This window comes from Sinocyclocheilus grahami, unplaced genomic scaffold (assembly GCF_001515645.1).
Source record: "Sinocyclocheilus grahami isolate Dianchi unplaced genomic scaffold, SAMN03320097.WGS_v1.1 scaffold716.1, whole genome shotgun sequence".
Taxonomy (NCBI): Eukaryota; Metazoa; Chordata; class Actinopteri; order Cypriniformes; family Cyprinidae; genus Sinocyclocheilus; species Sinocyclocheilus grahami.
This window is the reverse complement of record NW_015505895.1, coordinates 127,017-141,475: the sequence shown is the minus strand read 5'-3', so window position 1 is coordinate 141,475 and position 14,459 is coordinate 127,017. Positions and strand designations below refer to the sequence as shown.

Below are 14,459 nucleotides of genomic sequence, written 5' to 3'. Positions count from 1 at the left end.
TACGCAATGGTAATTCAAGGTGCTTTACATAAAAGTAAAAGAATCATAAAAAAAGAATCACAAAAATAAAACAAGGAATTTAACAACTTTGAAAATTATTTAAAAATTGATTTAAAATGAATTTAAGACAGTTAAAAATAGAAAATGATTATACATACATAAGCAAGCAAAATAACACAATTGTTTTTTAATTTTTTCCCAATTTTTTTTTTTTTTTTACATTTATAACATAAAATGCATTATTGGATTTTTAATAACAAACATCTTTTTTCTTTTTTCCTTTTTTTGTGAGATGTTAAAAAAATGATTATTTTTATTTGTTCACCTGAGCATACATGTTCTCAGGCAGAATACTGATGGCTTTTGGTTTTTTGTGTAACACGTGGACCTGTGAATATACTACATCTGAACCTTTTTCATTGTTGTCTTCTTCTGTTGGATCTTTCTCTGTAATGTGGTCAATCTGAGTACTGAATTCAGTATTACAGTCACGCACACTTTGATCATCAGAGATCTTGTTGTCCTGGTTGGTCACAGTGAGAACATTAGCATAAGTGGAATTCCTGTCAATAGTTCCATCCTGTGCCTAAAAATTTAAAACAAAAATATTTAGTGTATACCAGCATTTCAACTCTCTGAATAGTTTAGCACGTTAATGGATTTGACAGTGTTAATGTATTTGGTTTTGAGGGTCTAGATCTGCTATGCATGCTGCTGCTGCACAGCAAGTATGGACTTGCTACAGCCAATAGATACACAGACATGCTGCTGTGAGTGTATAAGATATGCTGCTGCTGCTGCATGAGTAAGCGCACATAAATCCTGTAGCAGATCTAGACAGGTGGAGCTGGGGGAGCTGGAGGATTTCAGAGGAATTCTGCACTGCTGGACCAGCTTATAGTGAACACTCAAACAGACTATTTAAAGGTTGAGCAAGCAAGATCATTGACTGAAGAATCTGCAGAGGCCAGAGCTTGTGCCATGTAGAATGACGTGATTGCCAGCAGATTGCATGTTAAGGACCTATCAGCCTGCACTATCTAGAGTTTCATGACTGAACTATATATATCATAGTAGTGTTGTCAAAAGACCTGGTATTTCGAAAAATGAAAACTGAAAAAAAAATGAAACCGTTACGGTACCAGGTTTTCTTAAGTACCGGTGGTACCGAGCACCCGGTCACCCCAGTTCTTGATGCGTTCTCCGAATGTTATCCTCTTCATAAAAGCACTGAGACGTGGTGACCTCAAGAGGAGGAAACGCATTAAACAAAACACCCAGATCAAATGAAAGAGTTCAAGCAGGTAAGTTTCAATTACATTTTTTATATTTAGAGCTTCTGTTATGAATATTATTCCAAATTTTTATTTGAATGTCGGATTGAAATAAACATCGCCGTTAGTGTATATGTAGTTAATCGTTAGCATAAGCACAGCTAACACTAATATAATGAGCATTAGAATGAAGTTTACTGCTCCTATAACTTTTATTACTGTAAAAAACAGGAGGACATAATGGTATTTACTATGTTTACACACCAGAGTCTTTTAAATGAACTGTGTGTCCAAAATATGCATGTTAGAGAAAGTACACATGTATGGTTAACAGTGTAATGTCATATCAGTCTGTGAGAAAAAAAAGTTCTGGGCTTTTTAAAAAAAATTTAGTTAGTTGTCATTCTTAGCTGAATAACTCTAGCAGGTTTTTAAAAGACCTTTAAAATAAATATATGAACACAGTTTGGATTAAATAAAAGCACAGTCAAATTGTATCTCCTGTATAGACTTTACAATAACAACATGTTATCTAACATGAGTTAGATCTAGTAACATCTTACAGTGAGTGAACAATATATTTTTACAACATTCATTAATGTTTGTGAATGTTATTTAAAACAAACACTTGATCATTCATGTGTGTTCATTGTGCATTAAATAAATGTAACAGATTGAACTTGTGATTTATGTATTAGTACATTTTGAAATGAACCCTAAGAAGAATAATTGCTATATAACTATTTTTTATTGTTAGGTCATGTTATCCAGCAAATGGAATCTTATTGTAAAGTGTTTTGAAGTTTCCATCTATTTGATATACACTTAATATATGTATGTAATCTTATCTAAATTTATTATAAAAGCTGAGGTTTGTTATTTACTGAAAAGTTATATTTTAGCTGGTGTCAATGATCTAATGTTGCATTTGGTCAGACTCAGTCCATTGCTTTACTGAAGTATATTATATTTTCCTTTTACAGCTGCAGACTGAGGAAGATCCTGAAACTGTAACGGGGCTGACGAGACGTGAGACGTGTGGATCCATCTGCAAGCTTTTAATAGAGAGACGTGGTAAACAGGCAGGTCAAACAACGGCAAACAGGTATATGGCGGGCAAAACACAAGAATAGTCCTAGGGCTAGCGTGGGTCACCGATCGGCAGACAGAATCACAGGGGCGAGACGAGAGGGAAAAAAACCAGGAAAACAGGCAAAGATCAAAAACCGCAAAAACAGGCAAGGCAAGGCAAAACAAGGAAAACACGGACACTCGGAAAGGGGTACAGGCTAAACAATACTCAGCAGAGAAAGGTGGTTAGAGTGGGTGTTATATAGTGAATGAGGTAATTAGAAATAGCTGTGTGCAATGAGTGCAATCAGGGGAGTGTGCAAATTGTGCAAAGAATGATTGGAAATGTAGTCCGGGGTGCTATGCAACAGTTTGTGTAGTGCGAGAGTCAATGTAATGGAAAGTGTGACATCTGGTGGTGAATAAACGGAAGTCCATGAACCGAATTCGTGACAGAAACACACCAGCAAACCCTAAAACAGACAACAGTTTACAAATGTTTTTCAGCAGCAGCAGAAATATGACAAAAACTTTTGGGTGAAACTTGTTTACTTTTTCATACTTTTATTAATTGTGGAAAAACTTGAAACAATTTTAAATAAGTATAAAGATTGGTTTTGTACATTTAATTTTTTTAACGTTATTAATAAAAATAATGTTGTTCAATTAGCATGTTTTTTTGTTTTGCTTTGGTACCGAAATTGGTAGAGAGAACCGTGGATTTTCACTGGTATTAGTACCGAATACTGAAATTTTGGTACCGTGACAACACTATATACTAGTATAAAATTTTCAGACAATAATAGTAATTTTGTAGGTATTTAAGATAATGTTCATTGGCAATCCATTGTAACAAAAAAAAAATGCATTTTTAAAATGACATTGTCACGTCATACTAAATACATACTGTGACATATATAACAAGCTAAACTTTAGGAAGAACTATGAAAACTAGAAAAACTTTGTTCCTTTCTCCTCACCCTGTGCAGTTTACTGGCTTCCATGGAACATCAGCTTATAAAGGAATCTGTAAACACTCATTTCTGTGGCCTCAATGTTTATTTCCATATGACAGTGTGTTGTGTGCCATCTTATTGTTCTTTTGCACATGTGGGTCGGTTCGGGACCACATGACCATAAATGATAAAATTACCTCCTATAAGTGACCATTACATGTACCCTTTATTAAGAGACTAGTGGAAGGGTGTTTTCAGTGTGCTTTGGGGAAAAAAACCAGGAAAACAGGCAAAGATCAAAAACCGCAAAAACAGGCAAGGCAAGGCAAAACAAGGAAAACACGGACACTCGGAAAGGGGTACAGGCTAAACAATACTCAGCAGAGAAAGGTGGTTAGAGTGGGTGTTATATAGTGAATGAGGTAATTAGAAATAGCTGTGTGCAATGAGTGCAATCAGGGGAGTGTGCAAATTGTGCAAAGAATGATTGGAAATGTAGTCCGGGGTGCTATGCAACAGTTTGTGTAGTGCGAGAGTCAATGTAATGGAAAGTGTGACATCTGGTGGTGAATAAACGGAAGTCCATGAACCGAATTCGTGACAGAAACACACCAGCAAACCCTAAAACAGACAACAGTTTACAAATGTTTTTCAGCAGCAGCAGAAATATGACAAAAACTTTTGGGTGAAACTTGTTTACTTTTTCATACTTTTATTAATTGTGGAAAAACTTGAAACAATTTTAAATAAGTATAAAGATTGGTTTTGTACATTTAATTTTTTTAACGTTATTAATAAAAATAATGTTGTTCAATTAGCATGTTTTTTTGTTTTGCTTTGGTACCGAAATTGGTAGAGAGAACCGTGGATTTTCACTGGTATTAGTACCGAATACTGAAATTTTGGTACCGTGACAACACTATATACTAGTATAAAATTTTCAGACAATAATAGTAATTTTGTAGGTATTTAAGATAATGTTCATTGGCAATCCATTGTAACAAAAAAAAAATGCATTTTTAAAATGACATTGTCACGTCATACTAAATACATACTGTGACATATATAACAAGCTAAACTTTAGGAAGAACTATGAAAACTAGAAAAACTTTGTTCCTTTCTCCTCACCCTGTGCAGTTTACTGGCTTCCATGGAACATCAGCTTATAAAGGAATCTGTAAACACTCATTTCTGTGGCCTCAATGTTTATTTCCATATGACAGTGTGTTGTGTGCCATCTTATTGTTCTTTTGCACATGTGGGTCGGTTCGGGACCACATGACCATAAATGATAAAATTACCTCCTATAAGTGACCATTACATGTACCCTTTATTAAGAGACTAGTGGAAGGGTGTTTTCAGTGTGCTTTGTGCCTTCTGTGTAATTGCTATTTTGCACATGAGGTTTGGGACTGTGACCAATTCACACTCAATTCTGATATTGGCTTCACTTAAATAAAAAAAAAAAAAGCCAAACAAAGAAATCTGAGCATTAATTTTGAATTGATCACTAAAGCCAAGTTCTCACTATGCGACTTTAAACGTAATTGCCAAATCACTGTGTTGTTCAGACTACATGACTTGCTGTCTGTCTTGAAGTCGTTGTAGTGTTCACACTACGTGACACTACGGGGTCACACACTACACGAGCTAACAATGACTCTGTCACCCAATGACTCTACACTGTCCCCAAACCACATTTTGTTATGAAAGCGTACGCAAGAAGAAATTAGTCAGGAAGAAATTAGTTCTGCAAGCTGTTTGAGTAATGATCTGTTCTGAAAAATTTTGCTCCATTTCTTGTGTCCAAGTTTTTCTTAAAGCCATGTTGCTGCTGCTGTTTTTCTTCCGCTGACCTCAACCCATGCCTTGCTTTCTCAGTCGGCCATGTGAATGTAGCCATCTTAGAAATCACATTGGAAAGAGTCCAGACTATAAAACCCTTTACAGCAGTGGTTCTTAATTCCGGTTCTGGTGCGCAATTCCCTCCCCACTCAACACATTTTGTATTTCTCTCTTATCTAACACACATTAATATACGCTGTACATACAATATAAATAACCATACTTTCATTTATACATGTGTATATAATGCATGCAAGTGCATTCATATAAAAATAATTTTAATTAATATAAATTGTCACATTAAATAGTGTTAACCTGATTGATAAATATCTTTTGTGATGTTTCATATAAAAAGAAACATAATTTGGTTATATTAGATGTGTATTTTATCTGATATGAATAATAACTTACTAGAAAGTTATTATTAAGAGAGACAAAATGTGCAAGACCAGAACAGCGAGTCACTGCACAATGATAGTGATCTATTTAAAAACACTTTGCGGTTGTTCAGTCAGTGGTGTGAAATGACTGGTGTTTGAGGAAACATGCTGCACTATATATATATATATATATATATATATATGAAGTAAAGCAGAAATGAACTGATGGACTATTTTTTAGTTGACAAAATGACACATTTCAGTTTTTAAAAGTGTCCAGCATCTTACTTAGTTTAAATAACTAAATAACTTAGTTTAAGACAGTATGTATGAGATTAAAGAGTTTTTAACAGTGAACTAAACACCCACCACCCCATGAACCTAAAAACCAATGGCAAGTGCACACACCTGATTTAGGGAATCTTTTTCTCCAAAATGGTCTGCCCTGTGTGTCTTTGTCCTCGTCCTGTGAGAGGAAGCAAACAATTACACTGAAAACTTGACTTGACTGTGCATGACTGAAGTGCTTTGTAAAAGCTAATCTGGTCACTGCAGGAAGTCAAAGACTAGAAGCACCGTTTCATATATCTTAACTTTGGCTGATGCTTAGACTAACACAAGCACAATGCTGAGTATCTTAAAATCATATGTTTCATAATTACATCAGAGATGATTAAGTAACTGTAAATATAATTAATTCTTTTTGTACAAATTACCTTGTACAAAATCCAATAGCAGAGAGCATGAGCACTGCCACAATTCCTCCCACACAACCAGCAATCATGGCCATAGATAGTCCATCTCGTCCTATGTCATGTGAAATGCCTGTAACTAGACCAGAATGTATTTCAAATAAACTGCATTGTTTTGGATCTTGTTCTTTACATTTAAACTGTGTAAACTCACCTTCAGCTGTGAGCTGGATCTCTGCTTTTGACTGACTGCCATATTTATCCAGTGCTGTCAAAGTCACATTAGTGCCAATAGAGACTGAAGTAGATGGATTGATGGTGATGTGAGTTTCTGTTGGAAGCACTTTGACAGAAACACAAGTACATACATGGAAGAAACACCAAAACAGCTGTGCTTTAGACATTTCTGGGTAGCGAAACATCAGATTCTATGTTTAAGTAGCACTTTGTGCATTTAAGCGAGCACAGTGCTCTGCTAAAGGAAATAAATGGTCAAGTCTCTTACACAGGACTCGTAACATCACGGTGGTCTCAGCAGAAGAGTCATCAGATGTATTTCTTGGATATGTAGCAGTGCAGGAAATGTTCTTCCTGTGATCTTTGTATGAAGCTTTGAAGGTCATGTATGAAAACACTGACTGGGTTTTATCAGGTTTCTCCTGTAACTGTGTTGTAATGCAGGCAGATTCAGGGATGTTAGACCAGGATATTGTAGGAGGTTGTTTGGGGCAGGGGGCTTCAGCAGAGCAGCTCAGATTGACTGTACTTTCCTCCATCACTGTCAGATCATTGGGTTTAAGTTCAGGAGGTTGTAGTGAATCTACAGAAAATAAATAAATAAATAAACACATTGTATTTCATCCTTAAGAAACAGTCCTTAATTAAGTTAGTTATATAGTATTATGTAAAATGATTTACATTTGAATGTATTTAGTTATTACATTTATTTATTTACTTAAATTTAAGTGAAGTAAAGTATGAAAACCTGTATGTTAAAGACAGTGGAGATGACATTTACCTCTGACAATGATCCTCACAGTCTTGCTTAAATCAGGGGAATCAGCTGGACTAGGGTTAAATGTTGCTCTGAACACATTTGGCTCCATTTCCAGTCTGAAGTAATAGCGGATGATTCATCGTGATGTTATAGAAGACAGTGGTGCAGTTCCTCTCACTGAGATCTCCAGTCATCTTTATGTCACTGAATCCTCTAATGATGTTTTAACTGCTATTAAAAGCTATAAAACTGTCTTTGTTTGCAAACTGTGATTTGTTTTTCAGCCAGATCCCATAAATAGATTTTGCCCTCTTATGTTTGTCTTCAAAATTGGAGATGTTGAATGTCTGAGGCATCACTGCAGAGTAGATATTATCAGCTGGAACATAAAAACATATTAGTAAATAATGACTTAAAACTTAAGAGAGGTAAAGCTCTTAAAGGGACAGTTCACGCCAAAATTTGTAGAACAAACTTTTTAAATATTTTTTTCATGCTGCTTTTGTCCATACAGATATATACAGTATATATATATATATACAAACACACACACACACACACACACACACAGTATATACATACAGTGGACATCAAAATTAGAGAGCAATCTATAAATACTTGATTTTTTCTGAAATATTGTAAATCTTCATCGCTCGAAATTTGAAGGAATATTAGCTGTGTAAATTTTTTTTCCAATAACATGTTTGACAAAACAACCAAGGCATTTCAACAAAAACCTTTATTTTGTGGAAAACACAGTGATCTAAATTGGAGAACAGTAACCACTGTAGCACAAAAGATGATTACTACAAAAATGTTGGAGGTTAGTAGGAAATTAGTAGGAAGTGTAGAGGCCCTTGCTTTGAATGACTTCAGCACATCTGCGGACGCAGGATATCACTGGTTTCTCACACTGCGCTGGTGTGATCTTGGTCCACTCTTCTTCCAGTCTCTTCCATAGTTCGGTAACTGTAGTGGGTTTCTTAACCATAACTTTGTTGCCAAGGATTTCCAGATATTTTTTTATACTGTGCTTTAGAATACAATTAATTGATGAAATATGCTTAAAAAAGGTCCTTCAATATAACTTCAAATAGTACTAATCAGTGAGCTTGAAATTTAGGAAATTGTAGTTCCCTTTCTGTCAGTCACTTCGACGTCACATCGAGGACAGACGAACTGGGAATCTCGCCAGAGAGACCAATCTACTTTGAGTGTAAACTAAACAAGCCAATGCACATTGGCATGTGACAATTGCATCCAGCTGCCGCTAGTTGCAACGTGAGTATAAATAGGCAGCAGGAGCAACGCATAGTTAGCTTTTCGCTTTGAAGCCGAGCGGATCATTCGTTCTGCTCCTGACCAAGAAAAGAGTGCTACGAGCTTCTGCGGAGTCCTCTTTTGGTGTTGGTGTGATGGCGCTACAGCGGTGGTCATTGCCAGACAGAAGGAGATTATCTGTCAGTGTTGCGGTTGGCCATTTCCCCTGTGCAGTTCAGCACAGAAAAAAAGAGCAATTTCAATAAAAGAAATGGGCATTGAGCACGCTGAGGCAGCGTTCGTGGATGAGTCATCTTCCCACTGCGGGAAGATGACCATCTAGGAGTTGCGGTTGAGTACCTAAATAAGGTGTGGAGTTCCCGTGCCGCTACCTCCTTCTAGTGTTCCCTCTCGCGGGGGAAACTACTTCGGGCAGTAACCCGGGCGACTTGAGGATTACGGTGAGGAATTCTCCTGCAAGGAACCAACCTTTCAGGGTTCCTCATTCCTCACGCACTTCGCAGCCAGTGGAAATGACGATGGGACGTGCTGGACCAACTGAACAATGTGTGCCACTCGTATCCTTCGGGGCTCCCCCTGACGATCAGATGTCGATTGCGGCATCGGATGATGATCTGAATGTGTTGCCTCCTTCTGGGAGGGTGGTGCTATCCGAGTCAGACCCAGAGATGGTGGCTATGCTTGCAGAGAGGGTCGGGCTCGTGTGAAAACCTCGAGGTTGGATGATTGGTTTCTCGGGGTGTCTCACGCTGGTTCTCAGCGTCCCGCTCCAGTTCCTTTCTTCCAGGAGATGCATGAGGAGCTAACTAGGTCGTGGACGGCACCTTTTACTGCCAGAAACAGACCTAGTACCTCCTCCTCTCTCACTACCCTCGATGGAGTGGCAGCCAAGGAGTATGTGGGGATTCCCCTGGTGGAGCGGTTGGTTGTGATGCAATTGTGTCCAAGCACCGCTGCCACCTGGCAGGATAAACCGTGTCTCCCCTCGCGGGCTTGTAAGTGCTCGTCTAGTCTGACTGGCAGTGCTTATGGAGCCTGTCGGGAGGCTGCCTCTGCCCTGCACGCTATGGCATTACCAACCGACCTCTTCAACGACACAGTTGAGAGCTTTACCCACCAGTTTTCAACCGCACAGAAGCAGACTGGCCATCAAACACATCCTGCCCCGTCCGCCGGCCACAGAACCTCAGCCTGCTCATTGCAGAGGGCGCCCCCCATTGCGTCTGCCCTCGCCCCCATGCAGCAACAGCAGCCTGTCCAGGCCCCTGCCAAACCTGGTGGGAAGCGTAAGTGCAAGAGGCCCTGAGACAGGTGACCCAGAGTTGGAGGAAGCAGCTCTTCAGGAGATAGTGGCCACACCACTCCCTCCCCCGGAGGAGGACCAGGTGGAGAATCTTTTGTTTCATCTTATTTCTTTTCCACCGCTGGCCTTACAGCCAGCAGTACCCAAACCTTCAAATAAAGAGCAGTTTCCTCCATCTCTGGGTCTCAAGAGGGCATGGTGGGTGGTGGACGATGTAGAGCCGCACCACGCTCATCCTCCTCTTTTGCCAGCGGAAAGCAGTGGGAAGCAGACTGGCCATCAAACACATCCTGCCCCGTCCGCCGGCCACAGAACCTCAGCCTGCTCATTGCAGAGGGCGCCCCCCATTGCGTCTGCCCTCGCCCCCATGCAGCAACAGCAGCCTGTCCAGGCCCCTGCCAAACCTGGTGGGAAGCGTAAGTGCAAGAGGCCCTGAGACAGGTGACCCAGAGTTGGAGGAAGCAGCTCTTCAGGAGATAGTGGCCACACCACACCACTCCCTCCCCCGGAGGAGGACCAGGTGGAGAATCTTTTGTTTCATCTTATTTCTTTTCCACCACTGGCCTTACAGCCAGCAGTACCCAAACCTTCAAATAAAGAGCAGTTTCCTCCATCTCTGGGTCTCAAGAGGGCATGGTGGGTGGTGGACGATGTAGAGCCGCACCACGCTCATCCTCCTCTTTTGCCAGCGGAAAGCAGTGGTCGGTTCGAGGGCACAACGAGACATCCTCATGCACCCTCTGTCCAAACGTGGAACCAGGAAGGTGTTGTACCGCACACTCAGACCCCACTTCGGTCCGCCCACGAGCTGCCCAACCCGGGTCCCTGTGTTCCACCTCGCTGCCCCACTGCAGGTATGTCGGTGGTTCCTCTGGTCCCACTTGCACAGTATCTGGGAGCTCTTGCTGGCTCTTTCGGACTATCAGACTCAGCTATGCGGTTCAGTTCACCCGGCATTCCCCAAAATTCAGGGGCATCCATTTCACATCAGTGAAGGCAGCCAATACTCATGTCTTGAGTGCGGAGATAGCAGTCCTACTGGTGAAGGATGCGATAGAGCCGGTCCCTCTAGCCGATATGAAGATGGGGTTTTACAGCCTTACTTCATTGTACCCAAGAATGGCGGTGGGTTACGGCCAATCTTGGATCTGCCAGTTTTGAAACGAGCACTTCACAGGCTACCGTTCAAAATGTTGACACAGAAAAGTATTTTCGAATGCATTCGTCCCCGAGATTGGTTTTGTAGCGATCGACCTGAATGATGCGTACTTTCATGTCTCAGTTCTCCCTTGACACAGGCCTTTTCTGTGCTTTGCGTTCGAGGGTCGAGCATTTCAGTACACAGTTCTGTTCACAGATGCCATGGGTTGGGGGGCCACGTACAACAGGCATGCAGGCTCAGGGGTTTGGACGGGTCCCCAGCTGCATTGGCACATCAATTACCTCGAGTTGCTGGCAGTACGTCTTGCACTGGGCTGCCTGAAAGGGTCGCTATGGGGCAAAGACGTATTGGTCTGTGTGGACAATACTGCGACTGTGGCGTACATCAACCGGCAAGGTGGTCTACGCTCCCGTCACATATTGCAACTTGCCCGCCATCTCCTCCTTTGGAGTCAGAAGCATCGGAGGTCGATTTGTGCTATTCATGTCCCAGGTTCGCTCAATCTTGTGGCCGACAATCTCTCATGAGCAGCACTTCCGGGAGAATGGAGACTCCATCTCCAGGCTGTCCAGCTTATTTTAAGGCATTTCAGAGCCCCTCAGGTAGACCTATTTGTTTCTCCAGAAACCTCCCACTGCCACCTGCTCTAGGGAACACTCGGCACGGATGCACATATTTGTGCAAATATGCGTTTCCCCCAGTGAGCCTTCTCGCGTAGACACTGTGCAAAGTCAGGGAGGATGAGGGGCAGGTCTTTCTTGTTGCGCCCTACTGGCCCAACCGGACCTGGTCCCCAGAACTTATGCTCCTTGGACTCCATCTCCAGGCTGTCCAGCTTATTTTAAGGCATTTCAGAGCCCCTCAGGTAGACCTATTTGTTTCTCCAGAAACCTCCCACTGCCACCTGCTCTAGGGAACACTCGGCACGGATGCACATATTTGTGCAAATATGCGTTTCCCCCAGTGAGCCTTCTCGCGTAGACACTGTGCAAAGTCAGGGAGGATGAGGGGCAGGTCTTTCTTGTTGCGCCCTACTGGCCCAACCGGTCCCCAGAACTTATGCTCCTTGCGACAGCCCCTCCCTGGCAGATTCCTCTGAGGAAGGATCTACTTTCTCAGAGACAGGGCACTTTATGGCACCCGCGTCCGGACCTTTGGAAACTCCATGTCTGGTCCCTGGATGGGACGCAGATCTTCTAGGTGACCTTCCCCAGGAGGTAGTGTATACCATCACTTCCGCGCGAGCACCTTCTATGAGACAAGCTTACGCCTTGAAGTGGAACCTGTTCATCGAGTGGTGTTCTTCTCACCGAGAGGACCCCCAGAAGTGTTCGATCAGCGCAATGCTTTCCTTTCTGCAGCAGGGTTTGGAGCGAAGGCTGTCTCCCGCCACCCTCAAAGTATATACTGCTGCAATTTCTGCATACCACGATCCCATAGAAAGTAGATTGATAGGAAAGCACGACCTGGTTGTTAGGTTCCTTAGGGGGGCGAGAAGGTTGAATTCTCCTCAACCTTTCTCTATGCCTTCTTGGGACTTGGCCCTGGTGATGAGAACATTCCAGGGTGCCCCGTTCAAGCCTTTGCAATCAGTAGAGTTAAAGATTCTATCTTTGAAGACTTTGCTCCTGGTTGCATTGGCCTTGATCAAGAGGGTAGGGGACCTGCAGGCATTTTCAGTCGACAAATCATTCCTGGAGTTTGGGCTGGTTGACTCCCATGTAATCCTGAGACCTCGGCCCGGCTAGTGAAAGAGAATTTCACTTGCCTGACCAGACAACTAATCTGATTAAAACATCTAATTAGGGAAGCACCGAAATCAAAAATGTAGTTTTTATATTTATAACATATAGCCTAGTTAAGCAACATGACCAAGAGAGTGCAGCTTTCCCTGAAAACCACGATTACAAATTTGACATTGATTTTATACAAGAGTTCTTTTCCACAGTCTCTGTTGTTACTGATTTCCAAATAGTTTCTAGTTGTTCCCAAAGACTTGCTTTTGATTAAACTTTTGTGCAATCTATCTTTGAATCCATTAAATCCCAACAATAATTATATTTTAGCATTAGAAAGAATCGTAAAGCTGTATCTTTCTTTTATAAATATGATAAAACTAAAGACTTTTTGGAGATATGAAGGATGCAGTACTACTCTATAGGCACTCAAGATTAACATGAGATTGGCTGAAACTGTGTGTGTTATGTCCCCTTTAAAGGATTACTCCACCCAAAAATTCTCTCAACATTTATTCACCCTCATGCCATCCCAGATGTATATGACTGACTTTCTTCAGATAAACACAAATAAAGATGTTTAGTCTATGTAATGCAAGTGTACTGGACCACTTCAAAAAGTATGCCGTCATGTTTAGATTGTGCAGTTTTTGAAGCGTCAACTTTGGACATCCTGTACACTTGCATTATATAAATAGAAATTGATTATTATTTTTTTCTAAAAATCACTGTTTGTGTTCATCTTAAGAAAGAAAATCATATACATTACATACACTCTAAAAAATGCTGAGTTATTTCAACCCAACTTTGGGTCAAATTTGGACTAACCCAACTTTTGGGTTAAAATTTGAATGTCAAAATTTAACCCAACATTTGGGTTAGTCCATAATAAGAGCTGTATTTTTTGTGTTCGACTGTGCTGCCTTTTAATCGTTGTTGTATGCATTAGATAGATGTTTTTTAACCTTTGTTTGTCTGTCTGACAAAACATTCTTTGTCATTTATTTTACTTTGCATTAAGATGATGTACTTTTTACACCCCTGACACAGACATAAGACAAGCTTCCAAAAAAACAAAACAGCCCCATAAAAGTAATTATGGCTTATAGATGACCCGTTTTCTATATTTAAAGTCTCCTGAAGCTATATGATAGCTTTATCTGAGGAACAGACAAAAATAAATGATCCTTTCCTTTGCCCATCAGTTTGCTATTTTGCTACTTGTGTCATCATATCAGTAGTGCTTCTGCTGGTAAAGGATATATTTAGTGTATATGAACCAACCTGAGTGAGTGTGTAGAAACACAGAGCTGATAATGATGAAGGAGATGATCTGGACCACATACATCACTGAAACACTTAAACAAACAAGAGAGACAAATTAAATATACTTTTCTGTATATTTGAGAATTAATAGTCACTGCAGACCTCCCAACCCTGATTAACATCTTTATTAAATGAATTAGTGTTGTCATGAACTTTGTTTACTACATTTCTAACGATTTATATTTTAATAAAGGTCAATTTGCAAGCGATAAACCTTACCTTAGAGCAGTGCAGTCAAAGAAAAGCAGACGTTTATAAAGACATCTTCCTCTCTGAGATTTTTTTAAAACACTTGATGTACTACTGACTACCTTCCAGCAGCATTACAGGATGAGATGAGATGAATCTGTCTTTATTCATTCTAACATGTCATTTGTTCAAAGAGAATGGAAGCAGCAACACAAAAATATGGCAATAAACACAATACTTAAAGGAG

General features: G+C 40.6%; 1 pseudogene; it reads right to left on the bottom strand.

Annotated features, from left to right (window-relative positions):
• Positions 1-313: 313 nt before the first annotated feature.
• On the bottom strand, positions 314-14,045 carry LOC107560244 (uncharacterized; annotated as a pseudogene).
• Between the last annotated feature and the right edge of the window lie 414 nt (positions 14,046-14,459).